This window comes from Protopterus annectens, chromosome 3.part1 (genome assembly GCF_019279795.1).
Source record: "Protopterus annectens isolate FY-2018-M chromosome 3.part1, PAN1.0, whole genome shotgun sequence".
NCBI lineage: Eukaryota > Metazoa > Chordata > Ceratodontiformes > Protopteridae > Protopterus > Protopterus annectens.
The window spans coordinates 1,775,510,064-1,775,531,232 of record NC_056732.1 but is presented as its reverse complement, the minus strand read 5'-3'; the positions used below and the strand labels follow the sequence as shown (position 1 = coordinate 1,775,531,232).

The 21,169-nt window shown below is 42.2% G+C and overlaps 1 protein-coding gene across 1 annotated transcript in view; it reads left to right on the top strand.

The window, feature by feature from the left end:
- Window positions 1–2,612: 2,612 nt before the first annotated feature.
- LOC122798666 (fucolectin-4-like) overlaps window positions 2,613–21,169 on the top strand; it is a 315,163-nt gene continuing 296,606 nt past the window's right edge. Inside the window, exon 1 of the mRNA XM_044067753.1 lies at window positions 2,613–2,677. The gene's annotated coding sequence lies outside the window, so the exon portion shown is untranslated. The remainder of the gene's footprint in view (window positions 2,678–21,169) is intronic.

The window sequence follows — 21,169 nt, the reverse complement described above, 5'->3', positions numbered from 1 at the left end:
ATTTATTTTACATTTGTTTACCAGGGTAGTCCAACTGGATACATGTCCATTTTCACTGGATGCCCGGGGAGAAAGGCTCCAAAAAGACATTCAACAAACTGTTACATTTTTACAGTTTAAACACACAAAACAAAACACAAATGAAAGGATTTTTACACAGATGTAAACAAACACAACAAACAAATATACACAAAGAGATGATTACATTTTTACTCAGATGGAAAATTCTACACAGTGTTTTAAAGAATGATAGGGTACTGAATGCCTAGTAGGCATATATATATATATATATATATATATATATATATATATATATATATATATATAGGTCTACTTTAAAATACCGACACGCCACTTCGCCGACACACAAACCACCGAGACCAGATATGTATGTATGTGTACCGACAACGCAAAACACCAAACACATTACACCGACACACCGAACGTAAACAACACATTACACTACATAGCATAGCCACTAGCCCTAACCCAAACCCTAACCCTAAGGTCCGACACTATCGCACACTCACCCTACCTGCACCCTAACTCACTTAACCCACCCCTAACCCCAAGGTCCGACACTATCGCACACTCACCCTACCTGCACCCTAACCCTAACTCACTTAACCCACCCCTAACCCCAACGTCCGACACTATCGCACACTTCACCTACCTGCACCCTAACCCTAACTCACTTAACCCACCCAAAAACATAAAGCCCGTCACTATCGCACACTCACCCCACCCGCACCCTAAACCTAACTCACTTAACCCGTCCCTAAACTACAGTCCCTCACTATCACACACTTACCTTACCCGAACCCTAACTCCGACACTAACACACACTCACCTTTCCCACACACTAACCCAAAATCCCACAATATCGCACACTTATCTGACCGCTCCTAACTCCGTCACTGTCGCACACTTACCGAGTCGCGCTCACACATTACCCTTGTCGGTCTTTCCGCTGTCGGCAAATCACCCTTTCGGTAAACATACCTGTCGGTCGTTTTGTCTTCATCTTCCGCGTGTCGGGGAATCGTCGGTTCGGTCAACTAAAGGGGACCCATATATATATATATATATATATATATATATATATATATATATATATATATATATAGATGGGTCTACTTCAGAAGACTGACAAACCAAAAGACTGAATCCCAAATGACTGAAAATTTAAAATACTGAACAAATTTGTAATGCAGGGGGCAAACCCCCCTGCGCCATTCATGTAGGGGGCTATACCTCCCAAACCCCCTCATAACTATATATACCAACTCCAAGATTGCACAAAAGTGGAAAAGGGGCAAATTATATCAGTCAGTATTTTAAATTTAACACACACACGTACATGTTTACACACATGCACACACAGCCACACATGAGCCTAGAGCTCATACACACACACATGCATGTCTAAATGCACATGTACATGCACACACAGACACATAACACATGCATGTACACATACATACACATGTATAAATATATTCATACAGGGACACACACACACAGACACACACATACACACACAAACACATGCATATTAACACAGGCAAATATAGACACAAATACACACATACACATGCACACATACACACATACACACATGGACATGTTTACACACATGCACACACAGTGACACATGGGCATACAGCTCATACAAACACATGCATGTCTAAATGCACATGTACATGCACACACAGACACAAAGAAATGAATGTACACATGCATGCACATGTATAAACATATTCATACATGGGCACACACACATACACACACACACACACATGCATAGCAATAAACGTATGCACACAAAGGCATACACACATGCGCACCCACACACAAACACACACACACACACACACACACACACACACACACACACACACACACACACACACACACACACACACACACACACAGACAAACAAATGCATACTGTACAAACTCCAGATGCAGCATCTGATGGTAGGACATATTTTGTTTAGGACATTTTCGTTAAAATGCAGAATAATAAAATACAGTTCAACTATACCAAGCACAAAGATCCAGGAGATACAAAAAAAAAACATTTTCACCATAATCATGGATGATAATTAGAGCAACTTCCCTGAAAAAGTTTTAAAGTAAAAAAGAAATAGTAAGGTCAATAGCACATACCACAAAATAAAGTTCTTATAATAGGCTAGAAAAGTACACAATAGCAAAACTGAAGCATGTGTGCATCAAAACTGAAGTATTTATAAATGGTGGGACACGTAAACGCTTGTTTAAATAAGATAAGCATTCACGTAAACGCTTGTTTAAATAAGATAAGCATTCACTGAGAAGATGATGAAATATGCAAAGAAATGGGTCAAGATATTATCTGTATTCAGATCTCTAACAAAATTCTACTTTACAAAACAAGCTTTACCTGTCTACTAAATATTTTCATAATTCAAATGTTAACCTGTTTGTCCATGAATTTCAAAAGAATTTCAAAGTGTATTTGTTTAATGGTGTCAGTTACTGAGGAGTGTCCTCTTCATAAGATGTCAAAATTCTCACAGTTATCACTGTTATGTAACTTTAAAAAAAAAGTCCTCATTGCAAGCAATAAAAGCTGATGGGTTAAGGCACAAGTCTGTCACTGAAACTGTGAGCAGAAAGGCAGCCACTGACTGTGAGTCATTTTTGATGTTTATCCATTTTGATGTGATGATTTTTATGCATATATATGCCAGTTTTTGTTTTTGTTGATATGCTCAACATTTTACAGATCTGATATAAATTTTATCTGGCTATTATTAATTCTGGATTAGCAATGAATGCTGAAAATGTCTGTTCGCTGCTGTCACATTCAGCTCTGAATAATAACAGAAGGCTTACCTGTACAAGTTAATGGATGATACTCACTAGAAGGTCACATGCTGTGAATTGGAAGGAGGAATTAAGGCTTACAAGGAGAAAACACAGGTCTAAAAAATGAATAAGCTTGCATTTTGGAAAGGGGAAGATTGTTGCAATTGAAATATTTTGTAAAGTAAACTGTGTTAGGAAGATAGAAGTACAGATAATGAGCCATCATGTTTTACTGGAAAAGCTTGGCTAGGCCCAAGCCTCATTTTCAACAAGGATCCAGGGAGAAAAGCTCCGCATAAAATACATATTTGCAATGAACAACAATAAAAATTAAACATTTTAAGCATTACTTTGGAGGTAGTATTGAGACTATAGTAAAGAGATTTATCATATACTTTCAAATGTATTTTATTTTACAAAAGTCAAAGACATGCTAACATAATAGCCCGAGGTACAAGAGCAATGATAATACACAAAAGTTTAGTATATGTATATTGGCATTAATGAGTGATATTAAATTATTATTTATCTCAGAAGGGGAAATACAGACTGAATACTTGTGGATGAATGGGTTGGAGGTTGCTTCAGGTGTTTTATGAAAGATGAAATAAAGATGTAAATGTATTCTGTTACTCTCATTTTCAAAAACTGGCATTACCTATTTATGCTGGAGACCTGTTGGGATTGTTGCAGTCTTTCTATCACTGTATGTTTCTAAAGAAGCAATATTTCAGAAAATACATGCCTTTCAGTATGTCACTACTTAATTTCAAGAAAATTAGTCAGTACGTGTTATGCATGTGTAGGCCTGTGGGTGAGCTTGAAAAGTGAGTGGTTTACAATTAAACTATTTTCATACAGTAGGCTGCCAATATAAATGCATTATTCTGTGAACTGTTTCAGAGGTAGTCAAAGTAATATGGAAGGCAATTTAAAAAAGAATGTTTTAAGCATGACATGTTGCAAAAGATGTTATCTCAGAAAGATAAATATGTTATCTTAAAAATTGTGGTGCATGTCTGTGCTACTTAAATATAATTTAGGATCTGCACAGCCTTGGTGCATGCAAGATCTTTGTTACATTTTATTTGACTCAAATGTCCCTCAAAGCAGCAAATGTGGAGGAAGGGCTACAACCCAGAAAATCATGATGGCATAATTGTTTGCCTGATGCCTATTAGCTAATGTGTTTTTATGTGGACTATCACTACACAAAGATCACAACTGATATGACAGCATTCTGTTACTGGCTCGGGGTATGTGTCATGATTGGTCTACTTCACATGACTGAAAACTCAAAATATTGAGTTTCATTTGACTGAGACCGCAATACCTAATTTTCAAAATATTGAAAACCCATTTGACTGAGTCTCATTATACTGAAAGCTTACAATGCTGAATTTCAAAATACTAGCCATATTGTATATGCAGTTATAATTGTGAATGAAATGGCATTCTTATACAACTTTTATACTAATAAATACTAATAAATATTTCCTGGCCTTCGCAAATTGTCTGCATGTAATTTAACTACTATCTAAGTTAATGTAATACTACATACAAATATGGAAATGCAGTCTTTTTTTTTATTCAGTCTAAATACGTGAACAATTAGTTTTAAGTGTACTCATGCAGATGTGTACCTGTGTTTTTCAGACTTATATCTGCAGATTGTTAATTTACTTATATATATATATATATATATATATATATATATATATATATATATATATATATATATATATATATATTACATTTGCATTAATGCAGATAATTTTATCACTTAAATTCCCATATATCTTTGTATTCATTGGCAGCTGTGAGTACAGATATGTTTGTGCTTTGTTTTGCATTTCTGCAATTAACATTACAGATATTTCTGCAGCTACACAGATTTCTTCTAGTAAATACCTTTAATTATGCAGCCTCCTTATATTTTAAAGCTATATTTAACCTATACTAAGCATGACCCTCGACAAATAATAAATAAATGTAATACTTACCATAGAATTCTGGTCTTCTTGTCTCTGCCTGGTAATCCCAGTCAGCCAGCTGATCTGCATACACTTTGTCAGGTCATCATACCTGTGACAGAACTGCTGACCAGATCAGGTGACCCCTGTCAGGGTTTCCAGATGTTCACCCAACAACTGACAGATATTGTTTTTTTATCCCCAGTCCGATCCATTTGCGCATGCCTTGATCTTTTGCAGATTTTACTCCTTCAGAAGGTAGACCATGACTTTGCCCTCCTTATCAGACCAGTTTGCTGGGAGGCCTTATGCTGTAACAGGTGCTGACATGAGTAAAAAAGCCAGAACCAGAATGAAAGCATGAGCAGGGCTGTGGGTCACAGATTTAGAGCCACTGCCTGTGGGGTATGACACCACTTTAACCATACTCAATTGACCAACTGGGGCATTAGACCAGGTACTGCTATTATTGTCAAGCTTGCCTTAACCCAAATACTTTATCACTTAGATGTTAAGACTATAAACATTAATATAGCGCAACCTTGCTCTATTCGATTGAGATTTTACATGTGTATACAATTATCTGGTTTGTGTTAACTTTTTTATAGGAGGATGGAAGGTGGAAGTAGTCAGTGTTGTGTTGCTTGACTGATGATTGCAAGGTTTTTGTGTATGAATGTGGCTTTTTTTCCATGTGCAGTAATGATGCAAAACAGGGGATCAAAGCAAAGAAAGGACAACTTCAGCCATGAGGAAAATGGTATCCTCATGGCAGTCCTTTGGACATACGGGAAATGTCTGTTTGGTGAAGGAGGCCCAAATAAGCTGAGAAAACAAAAGCCTGGAATCAAGTTTTCCTGGGCATTAATGTGGTGGGTGCATATCTCTCAACTGTACAGATTTCCACAGAATGTCCAGACTTTTGTCTCATATTTTTGGTCCTTTTTTCATAAAATTGTGGTTTTCTGGCAAACTAGTGGTAAATCGTTAAAGAGTGACATTAGAAAATAATGACAGACATTTGAGTTTCAGACTTCATACCTTTCAGAAAATTCATGCTAATGCAAAACCTGTTATTATACAATTTTTCTAAGTTTGTAAGAGCAATATCTAAACATTGCCCCTATTTTGGGCCTTTGTCCCACTTTTATTCATGACTTTGTCCATTTTTGTTGCTATAAGAGGTTGAGAGGTATGGGTTGGTGGCAGAAACTGCATATTAACACAGTGCAAGAAGAAGGCAAATGGTATATAGGATGTGCTAGAAGGAAGATAAGGGAGAACACAAATGCCCTTACCAGCATTGGGAGAGGGCCCCAGCAATTATTCTATTAACTTTACATGAGAAATACCTCTTATCTATCTGCGGGAATGACTACGATATAGCAGATAATAGGATAGGACTGGAATAATCAGAGGTGGTGTAAACACTGGCTATTACCAATGTTTGCAGCAGCAACACTTGTCTTCTCAAGAAGGTTGATTTAATTTAATAGCAAATTAAATGCTAACATGGAATGATTACATTAAATATCCAACAATTACTATTAACAGGAGAACCTTCAACATCTGCACAGTATGGCAATGAAGGCAGAGTGCCTGATAATGTCACCACACCTCCTTAAAGAGCATGCAGTAGAGTATGTTATTTCTTTACTAGAACTGTTTTCAAATTATTTTTAATGGGGTCAGCAGGAGAAACAAACATTTCCACTATAATAATACATTTGGAGGATATCAGCAGCAGAATGGGTGCTGAAAAGGATGATGACAATACAAAGTTATCTTTATGAGACAGTGTGACAAAATTGGCACATAGTCTTCAAGTTGACTGGCAGGACCTCACTCCCGACAACATGTTAGTAATTCTTCAGGAAGTGACAGTGCATCACAAAATCAAGCACATGCTGACATTGCACTCACACTGATACAGAAGAAACACCCATGCACCTCTGCACCAGTATCTCCAAACCCAGGTGAACACTTTGAGGATGGTGGCAGACATTCAGAGGTAACAGCACCCCCTATGACACCTTTATAAAGGTCAGCCAGACATAGACATGTGTTACAGCTAACACAGAAAATTCAAAGCACATTGGCTGCCCAGTTTTAAATATGCCATGACAATGTTAGGACTCAGGGAACTGCCGCAGAGAGTCAGCTGGAAATGATCCAAATCCTCCAATGTATGTGAGAGGATTTCCAGAGCAGGGATAATGCAATGATCACACTGATGTATAGTATGGTGAAACAACAAGCATCTGTGACCTCCTCCATTCATGCACTATTTAGAACTTACCAGACTCAAGTGGGGATCAATCTCGGAAGGGGAAGAGTACGAGGATCTGTCCAGACACATTGGGCAGATCACATGACACTACCACAAGAGTTTCTCATGAATTTATCATGAAAATACTGCAATCAGTAGGGGGGTAACAAGCACAAATTATTTCATGCAGGTCAAAGCAGCATTCCTATACAGCAACCAGAAGCTGTCATTCACTGTCGCAATCATGTTCAATCAGCACTACGAAATCAGTATCTGCGGGATCACCTGCATTAAGTAGGTAAATCATTGCACCACCATACAGCTCTCGTGTCAGCCCCCTTCAAAATCACTTGCACTATAACCTACCTATTATTTGGACATGTGCATTACTTGTTTCATCTTAGACTATGGTAAATCAACTGTCACAATTCAGTTACTTACAATTTGACCCTCAGAAACACAGGTGAATGTCTAACTTGAATGGGAATAAGTTATGAATACAAATAAAAAAGAGGGGGACTAAGGCACTTTTCATCTCAAAAAACTCCAGCTTTACTCCGTAGCATATCGCCTACTCAGAGGTGATCTCTGCCTAACATACAAAGCTATGTCAAACCAAAAGCTGTTGGACATGCTCCACTTAAAGAAATCCCAGTCCCTCTGAGTTACATGCTCTAGGGATCTAAACCTTGTCACCACAATAAACAGAACATGCCAGAGGGATAGATTCCTGTCCCAGAGACTTCCCATACTCTGGAACAAACTACCTATCTATATTAAAGCTCCTCATTAGCATTCTTCAAGAAAAATCTTGATGAGTGGATGGGAAATAGGAAATGCACTTCTGTGGCTCTGCTTGACAGAGGCTCAGGAAAATAACTTTCTTGGGTGGTGTAAGCAAGAGAACCTTGTTGGCTAGGCTTACGTAGGACCTCGGGCTGATAGCCTAGTACCTACCTATGAACCTATGAAACTTTGAACAACTGTATGCATTTCATCCCTGTAATGTTACTGCTTAAAACCTCATGGAACTGTAGAAAGCAATCTGTATGACATAACAAGAGATTGCAGGCATTAACAGAAGTGCTCTCTATATTACCATTCATATAGCTGGCAGTTACCTAGTACTTGAAAGTAGCAATACATAAGTTTTCACAGAAACCCACCAATGAAAAAATTACTGATTAATATGACTATCCTGCCATGTAAACAAACACTACTGTCACTTCACCCTTACTACTCCACAAATGATGATATTTTTTTTGTTTCTGAAGTCACAAATTATTCCCCTGGATTTACGAATCCTCCGTGTAAGACTTAATAAGTCTTACCCGGAGGCTGCAGTTGAATGGTATGACGTCAGCATGCCATGAATATGCATGAGGGCACGCTGACCCAACCATAAGCCCTACACGGACCGTGTAATGAAGCAGGGGGCGTGTCCGACTGCCGAGCAGTCCAAATGTCCATGCCCCTGCAAGTGTTTAAAAAAAAAACAAAATAAACAAGAGCGAGTCCACTCAAATGTCCCTGCACCCAACACCTCACTGCCTGATAATGTAAATCCCCAGCACACATCTAAAATGCATAACCATAAAATTTATTTAAATATCCAAAATAGCTGCCCGTATTTGCGCATGTGTGCGCGGGTGTGCCCATTGCTTAGCTACAGTTAGCAATTCTCACATGGAAGAGCATAAGAAAGAATGTCTATGCAAATTACACCAAATAGCGATGGCGTAATGGTAGAGCATTCGCACAAAGAAGAGGCATTCACGGTTCGAGACGCACAACTCCCTTTCGTATTTATTTTTCTAATCAGTATATGCAATAATACCCAACATAATATATGTTTAAACACAACTAAAAAGCAGTGAAATGGCCAATGTATCAGTGAATAAAACAAATATTTTAAAAGATCCCACTATAAAATTGCCCGCAGTTAAGCAGCACTTCACCCAGTGCAATGTAGTTGCCCCTAGCTAACTCGCGCTTTACCCAGCACAGTGTAGTTGCCCATAGCTAAATCGCACTTTACCCAGCGCAAAATAGTTGCCCAAAGCTAAATAGTGCTTTACCCAGCGCAATCAGTTTGCGCGGAGGTACGCGCCATGCCAAACAGCGCCCCTTCGGGCAATGTGAAGCAACGTAGAACAAAGTTGCTTACATACAGACACGCCCTCTAACTTGTCTGGACAGTAGTAAAATAAAATAAAATACATTGATAAGGTTTGAACCCAGGACACTGTGCACCATAATCAAAGTACTGAACCACTAAGCCACGACAGCTTCAGAAAAACATCCACTGTTAACATATATATAGTAATAAATGTTTGCTTAACCATTGCTAAGCATGTCTGCAGTCAGCTGAGAATATTCAAAAATGGCCAATCACAGAAAAGTGCGGGAAATGCTGCATATTTAAGCCACATAGGCAGAAATACTTGCCATAACTGATTGTAGCTCCCATCTGCAGTTAGAATGTCTGGTGCTGGAGAGGGAACACGCTTTCGAGCACAACACTGGGGCATCGAGGAGTCAATAAATATGGTTAGGCTCCTAGTCCATGGGCATGAGACATGACTCCTGCAAGGCCAGTTCCAAGGAACAGAGTATAAGGTGGAGGCTTGGAACTGGTTGGCTCATGAACTCACCAGTGCCACAGGCGTCCTTCGGACTGGTGAGCAGGTCCGTCACCACCATGCAGACCTGAAGAGGTGGAAGCAGGTCCTTCTGGACCAGTGATTCCAGGAGGCCCGTCAAATGCGGGATGCCCCACTACTAAGTAGGTAGCCATGGAATGCAATAAGTAAGATAAGCTAATATAGTCTAAATAATGGATAGATATGTCTCAATATCCCTTTACTCCACAGCTGCAGGTGCTCACACTATGAATCAGCAAGCCTATGCAGATAGGCTGCTAAGGCTGTGCCATCAGGCAGGTTAGTAAATATTCTGCATGTATTGTTACAGGATATATGTGAGTCAGCATGAGAAAAGTGCTTAAGCCCAATAATACAGCAATAAAATGTCCTGATTAAATCCTCTGCATGTACTGTTATATAACAAACATCAGTGAGCCAGAAACTGAGTGTACTAACCCACCAATCAAGCTAAAATAATTCTGTAATCCTATCCCTGCATGTATTGTCATAACATATAAGTGAGCAGGCCTGAAAAAGAGTGTTGTAACCCATCATGAAAGGTATAATATGTCCTGAATATGTCTTCCGTATGCACTGTAATACCAAGTAAAGGAGAGAGCCTGTAGAAAAGAGTGTTCAATGTAATTAATAAAGGTATATAACTTGGAGTGTGTCTGTGTCACTTACTTTGAAATGTTGTTGTACCCTTGCAATAATAAATAGTACTGTTGTATTAGGTGCTGTCAACCCACAGTTGTGCAGTCCCATAGGAAGTGGATGAAGGAAGTGGCAGTAGCTGTGAAGTATAAAACATTCATTCCCTGAATAAATCATCTGCATGTACTGTTACATATCATAAGTCAGATAGGCAGGAATAGAGTGTAGTAACTCATGAATAAAGCAAAAACATGTCTGGAATACTATCTCTGCATGCACTGTCATAGATAAAATGTGAGTGAGCCTGTAAAACAGTCTTGTAACCTATCAATAAAGGTATAACATTTCCTGAATAGGTCTACTGTATGCAGTGTAATGTCAAACACAGGAGAGAGCCTGTAGAAAAGAGTTTTAATGTAAATAAGAAAGGTATAATACTTGCAGTGTGTATGTGCCAGTTACTCAGAAATGTTGTTGAACCCTTGCAGTGAAGAAATGTTGCTCTGTTGTAGTAAGTGCTGACAACCCCCAGTAGTGCAGTCCCATATAAAGTGGATGAAGGAAGTGCCAGTAGCTGTGAAGTATGCAACAGTCCTAAACAGTTTTGAAATGGCTGACATGCATAGGTAAATATGGCACACGAGTAGCCTGTCAAGGTGTTCCCCAGAAGCTTATGTGTGTTACCTGAAAAGTAGGGTTGTGTAGAAAACAAGTGAAAAAGCCATGTGAACACATCCAGATGTGCACATACATAAACAAGTCAATTTAATACAAGTATGTAGCAGTAACATCTGCATCTTGTACAGTTACCATGTCAGATATAGGCCAGGTACATCATGAAGTAGCAAAACCCATAACGCAATCAAATGCATGTTGCTTAGTGTAAGAATACATGTAGGGGATATACACCTGCAGTCAATAGGAATGTAGTGTACAGTTAAAGTACGAATAAGATATTAATGGAGGTTTCTTTTTACACCCTACTCCATGTGCATAAACAATGCAATTCCACACCTCAGTGGGTATGTGTAATCTCATAACATTTGTTGGGACATATGTCCTATTGTTATAAAAAATCTGCACCTACTTTGGTGCATGTCCCCTGTTAAAAACACCACAATCTTTGTGGCCTGTTGCCACCAATTATCCCTGCATGCTGTTGGCATGTCCACTGTTGTTCAATACATGCATGTGTTATGCTTGCTGTTCAACTGTTGTAACCCTGGTGTGTTGGGTTAATGAGAATATTACTGCATGCTGTTACAACTAACTTGGAATGCTGTTGTCTATGTTGTAATTAAAAACACCTAATCACAGAACGTATGAGAAGGCCGGTCCCAGTGGACCCACCTGTCCCACCTCAGCTGGCAGTTGCACCTGGCACCAGCAGGTCTGGTGCCCAGCCCGGGCCACCCTCCTCCGTAGGTCCTGTGCCACCTTCGGGTGGAAGCGCTGCAGGGGATGGGGCTCACCCCCCCCCTGCAAGCGTGGGTGGAGAAGGGCCTCCTGTCACCCTCCGAAGGGTCCGGGTTGTGGTGCGTAGGGAGATCCAGCATTTAGTCGCTGATCTCCTATGCCAGCTCAAGGCGAGAGTGGCGCGACTCACAGGTGAGCCTGCCCCTCCTTCGCAGCCCCCAGCACAGTGACCCTTGGGTCTGTGAAGGTCCAGTGGTGACTGCCCATGTGTGGGGATATCAGTCACACTGTTACCATCTGTGGGCTCATGGGCTTGCGATTTCCAAACATCCGTCCCCGTTAATTGTGTTTACCCACCCCATGTGTCATACTCCGCCCCTGTATGCATCTTGTTTGTCTTGTCTGTTTACCTACCCAACCTACCTCCACAAATATAACTACTTCCTCTACCTCACTTACCACTCTCCCCTGCAATCACAGTGAGTAATGCAATCACAAAACAGCAGGCTGCATGCAATTACTGAATGGTGGGCAGCAATTGGTGCAGAGGCCGTCACATGCACAAGTGCAGATACCTAGAAAAGTAGGCTGCACCTGCAGTCCACACATGCAATTATATCATTGCAGGTGTCATGAGACAGAGAGTTTGAGAGAGAGAGAGACACGCACACAGAGTGAGACAGAGACAGAAGAGAGGCAGAAACAGAGACCGAAGGTGAAATAGAGGGCAAAAACCCAAATCAAACCAGCAAAAAAAAAGAAAGATACAAAACCGTAACACACGGAGCAGGTAAATGCAAAGGTAAGGTATGTAACTCAAATGTATGTGTTGCCATGTTGTAGATGTTCCCGAAGAGTACTCTACACACTGCATATCATCCATATGTGGCAGCAGTATGTATCTATCTGTATCTGCACATGTGCATGGGGCAAGGGACTTACTGCAACTGTTAGTGAAAGGTGGACAGCTATCTGTCAGTGAATGTTGATATGTGCATATATCCATGTAGGTTGTAGTGTGTGGCCTAGAAGACAGCATGCAGTGCACTGGAGTGGCCTTAGGTCAACTGGTGCCCTAGGCAAAAGGGCACCATGGCGCCTCCTACCACACTTCCTGGTGCCCACATCCTTGTGTCCACATAAATAGTAGAAAAGTACCCCTGCTAGAGACACGCCCTTGGTGGCCGCCCAGTAGGCCTATGCCTAAGGCCAGCTATGGTAGTGTTAATATATGTCATGTGGTGGTTAAATGCTGTGGGACAGATTTGTCAGATCTGATGTGTTACAGACAGTGAGGCCTGCTAATGCTACAAGGGCTGAGGACACCCACATGCATTCTGCACAACACTGTGCAATGTAATCACATACCTGTACATCCCACAACTGTCACATAAGTGAGATCCCCACCATGAAAGGTGGACTGTACATGTGCCTATATGTACATCCATGTGTACAGCAATGGATGTGTACATGTATGTGTATAGAAATGCATATATATAATATATATATATATATATATATATATATATATACATACAGAGTGAGAGAGAGAGAGACACAGAGACATGGGGTATTATGTACCGCAACAGGTGTGTGGTGAAAAAGGCATCGACTGTAGACAAGTGTTGATACTGCAGTGCCATTCCACCTTCCCAAAACAGTGTACCCATTAACTAACACATAGGCAGAGATCTACCTAACAGTGAAGGTATGATAAGGGAACATGGGACACAGGTGGACAGTAGCCTCCACTGTGATGAAGTCAGTGCCACACTACACCTGTAATCTGTCTGTGTGGTATGTGCCATGACAACAGGTGTGTCATCTATGGAAGTATAAGGTAGGGTTCCCCTCTACTCATCACAATGCCCTGTGTGGTATGTACTTCACATGACAACTACACCAGGTGAACAGGCCACAGACAGACCTCCCAAAGGGGAATACTGTCCGCAAACAGATGCCCCATGCAGGCTGACTCACAAAACCACAACTACACTGTATTGCATACTGGCCACACAGAGGTGACCTCTGCCAGACATACAGAGGTATGTCACACCCATAGCTGGGTGACAACCACCATGGCAACATATCACAACCCCTCGGGGTTACACGCTCTAGGTTCCTAAACCTTGTCAGCTCACTAAACAGCACATGCTGGAGGGATAGGTTCCCATCTCAGACATATGCCATATACCGGAATAGACCACATAGCAATAGCAAACAAGGCTCCTCCTTAGCAGTTGTTATAAATGCCCCTGATGATTGTGTGGGAGATTGTTAATACACCCCAGGAAACACCTCCGTGGTTCAGGTTGGCAGGGGCAAGTGAAATCAAAGTACATGTGTGTCAAAGGCCAGGGTAGTATATGGCTAGGCTGCCGTAGGCCCTAGGGCCAATAGCATATTACCTACCTATGACACTATGCACTCACACATGTACTTAATGCCATAGCTGCTATGTGAGGTTGAATGAGTGTAACACTGAATGTGTGCAAGGTCTGTAAATGTGTGATAGCTTAGTGTGATGTTGTATCTGACATGGTTGTGCCTAACCTAGCTGTGAGGTCAGCAACTGATGTGTAATGTACTGTTAGGCAGACATAGTAGTACGGCATGTGATGTGACGTAGTTCTCCGTTGTTGAATGTGGTGTCTCATTGTAGGCTAAAGCAATACATGTATGCTTAGTGAGTGGTACAGCAGGTGAATCCATCACCAATATGAACTGTAGTACTACCTGAAGCTGTAGGACTAAACTGCACAGTATGGTGTGCGGTCACATTGCTTGAAAACACTCATGTGTGTTTCCTGTAGTCTGCATAGAGGACAGACTGCAGGCATAAGGGTGTGTAAGTAGTGGTACACAGCACTGTATGGCACACAGGTAATGCTCACCTGTGTTGGCATACAGTGGTGCGTTGTATGTTTGCCTGATGTGTGTGTGATTATGCCTGTACAATGACTGCAATCATATGTGTGTTACAGGGTTGACGTGTGTATCCAGCAACATCTATAGTCTGTTACAGCAGTATGCCACCTATAGTAACAACTGGACACATCTGTTAGGCAGGGCTATGGCATCATTGTCTAGGGTGTTTGATTGGTACTACTGTACCTGTACTTTACATCCATTGCAATGGATGAAATCTCTGTTCGTGCATTGGTGTGATATACACCCCTGTTTTGAGGTTGTGCAATGTGTCACAAACAGTGTGTCGTGTACTGTTGTATAGTGTGTGATATATAGAGTCTGCCAGACAGTGTTAGTTAGTTGTGGCCTGAGAACCAATAAGTGTTTTTGAACGTGTGTAACCACTGACAGACAATAGGATGGTATATATGTCAGTAAAGTGATATCTGTGGGTAAAGGTGTAAAGTGTGCCACAGGACACTCTCACACATATTGTTCATATCTTTTTCAGTCTGATGGCCCACCAACGTAATCCATCTTACACTGCAGAAGAGGAATAGGTGATGGTCAACAGCCTTTTGCAGCAGTACACTATGCTGTTCTCCAGAACCAGCCAGCACCAGCAGGAGTGGACTGCACTGTGGCAGGAACGTGTTAGTCAGGTAAATGACATAGGCATGCATAACCGGACATATGAGCAGGTACACCATCACTGCAGTGATTTAATTAGACAAGTCCAGCGGCGTGCATCTGATATCCAAAGACAGTAGCTTGCCACAGGTGGTGGGGTGGCCATACATCCCCCCCTCACCAGAACGGAGGAGCTGCTCCTAAGCATGGTGGCTCCTGGACAACAGCTATGGCAACCTCTGACGTGTTGTAATCGAGGCTGGAGCCACCCAGCACATCCACCTGGAGCAAGCAGGTAATATGCCCTATCTGTAGACTACAGTTAACTGTATTGTGAGATTATGTGTACGTGAGATGTGTACTGTGTGTTTAGCAGTTCCGCTGCCTACTATTGTGCAATACAGATAGTTTGTATAATATCCCTACACCTGTGACTGTTGACTGTTGTTGTCCTGCAGTTTAGCATACCCACTGTAGCAATGCCACAGTTGTGGCCACTGATGAGCCCTCTCATATTCTCGTAGGTCCCTCTGGTGTGACGGCAGGGCAGCCAATCCATGCTGGTGAGTGTGTTATACCTGCAATGTTGGTAATGAAATATGCATGTCATAGGTGAGGTGTAGGCCATGTACACGTAACACACCTATGCATAATGCATGCCATGCATGTTTCTGTGAGGTGTTGCACAGCTCAGTAATGTCAGTAGCTTCCTCAATGACATGCAATACATAGAGCATGACACACAGTTGTGGCAACCCCGTACTGCACATTGGATAGACATAGTTGCAACACCTGTACACAGTATAAGACATTTATCACATGCAGTACACAAAGTCATGCTACATATGGCATAACCGCACACCCGCTGTAAGGTCACACATCAGTATCCCACATGTCATCCACACACACATGATGTACCTCAGGGGTAGAGGCCTATCATGGGGCTGTGCAACACTCTTCAACACATAACACAGTCATGTTAGGCAATGCTCCCTACTGGGCACCTCATACACCCATGTACAAAGTGTCTGTGTAATAGTGAACGTATCCACGGCACTGCAGTTTAGGTACAGCATGCTAGGTGGTGGTCTGTCACACAGTAGTAGCCGTGAGTGACCACAAGATGCATGATGATGATGGCACATGGTACTACACCCCATCCAGTTACAGTGACCACAGTACTACACATAGCAGTCTTTTTTGTGCACCTCATTGCTCTTTGTGTGCAAACATATGCACCTATACACACCATGCATAGCATGTTGTGTGTGTGCTTACATATGCTAGTATACACATTTTGCACAACAGCTGCCATCTGTACAAAGAGTCACATATATGTCCAGGAATGTTATTGGGTGTATAGGTCACATGACACACATTGGGTATGTGTGGTGTGTGATGTTGCAGTCATGTAGCATGCCATGTCATAGCTGGCAACAACATATCTGCAATATGTCCCAGATGCACCATAACCACTGTGCAATGTCCATGTCATGCATTGGGATTCCTTCACATCTACATGCACCACTCATCCCATGTCTGTACATTGCATGCATTTGCTACACCTGTGCCCACTATTATGTAATATGGACACAGACACTGTCATCACACATGTCAATCAATGTGTCACACAGATGACACATGCAGCCATGGTATGTATACCCTTGAGTGATGGTGCACATGACATTGCAGAGCAGATAATACTTGCACAGCAATGTTGTGTCCATGTACACATTGTGTTCCACGGTGTAGCCAACCACTGCACAACTACACACATGCATCACAGCCATGTATGTCATTAGATAGGGTTGTCTACACTTGCACTGCATGGTGTTGAGCAACACATTTTCTGCCTGCTGACACATGTGTGGTGACTGTTTGCCTTGTGATAATGTCACCCATCATCACCCACTATTGTGTATGTGTTGGATTGTTGGTGTGTGTGTGTGTGTGTGTGTGTGTGTGTGTGTGTGTGTGTGTGTGTGTGTGTGTGTGTGCTGTGGTAAGTAGTGTATTTCTGTGCATGTGTGCATGTGTGCATGTGGGCATGTGTTCATGTGTGCATATGTGCATGTGTGCATGTGTGCATGTGTTCATGTGTGCATGTGTGCATGTGTGCATGTGTGCATGTGTGCATGTGTGCTAACATCATGTACAGATTGTAAAGTGTGTTTCCTGCCTTCCTTCCACAGGTGATGTGTTAGGCGTGACTGAATGTAGCAGGGAACCTGATGTCACCACCACTAATAGTGGAGATGATGAGGCATGTATTTTGGCACAGGAAGGTCTGACAGTGTCTGTCGTTGGTCCACCAATTGACAGTACACAGCGGTCAACCCCATCTATGCACACACTCATACTGCCAATACATCCCTCGTCACCAATGGCCATAGCTGAGGGACAGCATACAGTTGGCATTGACCAGGAGAGTGTGGTACCTATGGCACGTGCATCCCTTCACAGCAGCCATAGCCGGATTACCGGAATGGTACCACATAGGCGGATGGCCAGGGCTTCTCGACGGAGCACCACTGGTCGTATTGCCCCTGGCAGACGTGCCCCCGGAGGTATTACAACCTCCAGTATGTTCCAGGCTGTAATGCAGGCACAGGCACGTATGGAACGGTACATGAACTGACATCAGACTGGACATGGTTATGTGTGTGCACGTAGTGTTATGCAATCCCACGAATGAACCTTGTGGGTCAGCAGGTGTGAACATCTTGAACAGGAATACACAATTCATACCTGGTGTGATCTATCTGTGGACATATTGCCATTCCATCATATGACAATACATATTCATGCATGGAATGTAGGTTTTGTGGATACCACATGTGTCTGTGATGTTGGTAAAGGGCTATTCAAGGTCTATGTGGGACCTGTGTTGCTCCTGTCAGTGATGTTTGTCCTGGGTGGCTGCCTTGCAAGATATTTAGCAGGTTTGGGGAACATGATGTTCTCATTAACATACCACAGACGTTTGTGTTGTGTGTTTGTTGGTTTGCAATATCTCTGTTCCTGACTGCAATCATGATGGACTCCATGGACTAGCATTTCGGACTTCGTAGGCTTATAAGAATATAGTTCCCATGGTATGTTGTGCACCAACACTTGTGGGATGTGCCACATGTTGCTGTAACACATTCAACGGTGTAAGATCCTGTAGGGAGTGTGAGGCTCATCAGACTGTTCGGGTGCAGTGTCTGTTTGTCCTGTCATTCACTTATGATACATATGGGGTAACAATGTTATCCATGTGATGGGATTCATTTGGCATTGTGGGGACAAGTTTACACATTCTACATGTGATATCTCCTGGTATGATTTTAGGGCCTTTTGTCACTGGGAGGTGGGTATGTATGTTTGAGCCTGTCTGACAGGATGTTGACATTGTCAGTCAGGTACAGTTGACCCTGACTCAGGATATATATGACTGTACATTGATATTTCTGACATAACTGAAGGAGGTGTGATGCTTCTGTCTGCACTCCTTTGCAGATTATCTTTCCACAGCAACAACAAACCTGAACACTAAAACTCTGTTATACTCTTTTACACACTTGACACACTACTGATCCATTGTGATCAGTCAACAGTGTATGTCATCATCATATCCTGGCATGTCCAAAGGTCAGTTTTGTGTGTACTGTCCAGTCCAGCTGGTGCATATTGGAATTCTGATGCATTGTTACAACTGCCTTATGTACACAGGTAACACTGTCCTCCTGCCAACAAACTCAGATATCTGTGAGAGGTGCAACTGTATAGATGGACAGGAGGCTGAGCTCTCCCAAGCCATGACTGGTACAGTCTATCGGGTGGTGAAGGTAACCACACACACCACAAATACAGTCACACATGCACCTATGACAACAGCAAACCGTATACATTGACATAATGGCATACTTAGAGCATCTAAATGTACTCTGCCTAAGCAGCTCAGATATCCAAAGCAGACACACAAACAACTGCTAACACACAACCATACACACATATCATCATATAGTTCACAAAGTCATTCTGCCACACAGTCACTGCCCTTAGGCCTACACAACACACCTCATACAACTGTATTAGGTGAGTGTAATTGTCGGTCACACTGACATCCCACTCACCAGGCTGAACAAGGTGAAGGTCACTTTGTGCTGTGTGTTGGGTGCCAGGATATGCCACATGACACATGCACTGTTGTCAGTCCACTGCAAGTACAAATATGGCTCCATCATTGAGCATTCTGGTGTGTAGACCCTCAGACGTTCCTCCCTGGACTACGTGACAAGAGACATAGAGGGGCTCTCTGATCATGTAGCCCAGGACAGTATGACCCTGACCTTGTGTAGCATCTTACCCTCACCAAGTACTATGTCACAGTATACAGATGACATGATCAGTTTTAACAGTTGCCTAACATATTGTTGTCATTCACAGGGGATCCAGTGTCTGTCAGCCTGGAATTACATGCTCAACATGCCATGTACATTCGCTATGGACGCCATGCACCTCCCACCCCTAGGCTTTCACAGACTGCCTTAGGCTCTTGACACACACATAGTGGCTGTTTGAAGCGAGGGTCGGATGACATGATGGCATAACCACAGCCATAGACGTTACAGGGTACAGGAAACGGAGAGTGATGGTGCTCAACAACTGATGTCTAACCCTCAGAATGCATGCACGCAGGACTCACATCAGTATGGAATCTGTCGATATATGTGCGGTAACAAACACCTGGTTCAGGCTCACAAAAGCACAGCAGCACTGACATGTTTTACGTCATACCATGGTTTTCAGACACAAGACTCAGACTGGACAACACCAATAGGGGGGGATTCCATATACATCATTCATATACACACCTCCAGATTGGTAGCAGTACACAAAGCATTGGGGAACGTACATGTGCAACTGAGAGTGGTCAAAACTGCATTTCAGTTTGTAGACTGTTACAGACCACACTCCCAAACATGGGCACAACAGTCATTATTCCTTTGAACACTGGGGAATGTGAAGGTCTCACCAAACACCATTATATCGTGTGACTTCAAATACACAAACATTGACTGGGTGTACTACTCAAGCAGTGACACCCTCGCACAACAGTTGCTAAGATTGTTACACTCAAATGCTAGGGCAGACCTGGTCACCACACCCACAGGGGGGTTATACATGTGGTACCTGATCATCACACACATGGGGACTCTATGTTTCACAACAGAGGTATACCTGTAATTGTTAAGGTTGGAACATACATTCATCTCACTAGACATACATATCCCATACACATACACATCCTGTGTGATCTCAGTGACATACTTCTCATGAGCAAATGTCACACTTGTACAAACTGAGGTGGCATCCCTCAATGACCCTGGGACAGTGTTAATTATGGCTCAGACAACTACATACTTTACAAGCACATTCTATGGACAACTATTGGAATTCATGGATCATGCTATCCCAGATAACTACAAGATTCACTCCGCCAAAGGCAGGGGGCCTGTCTACTGGACCATGGCCATTACTGAGCTGTACATGGACAGGAGGAGGCTACTACATTATAGAGCACAATCACAATCTGGAAGGCATCTCTAATCAGTACTATGGTATAGCTACGATCAGTTGTTGATTCATCTAAGGCCCACTTCTAACGGACACTTGCAACAGACACTGTGGACAATCACAAGGCCTTATTTAGTTATGTCAGGGACCTGTGTGGGAACTCACAGATTTGCTGTGAGTTACTGCATAATTACAAATGATACAGTGAACCCACTGACACTGCGAACATCCTGGACAACAGGTTCATTGGG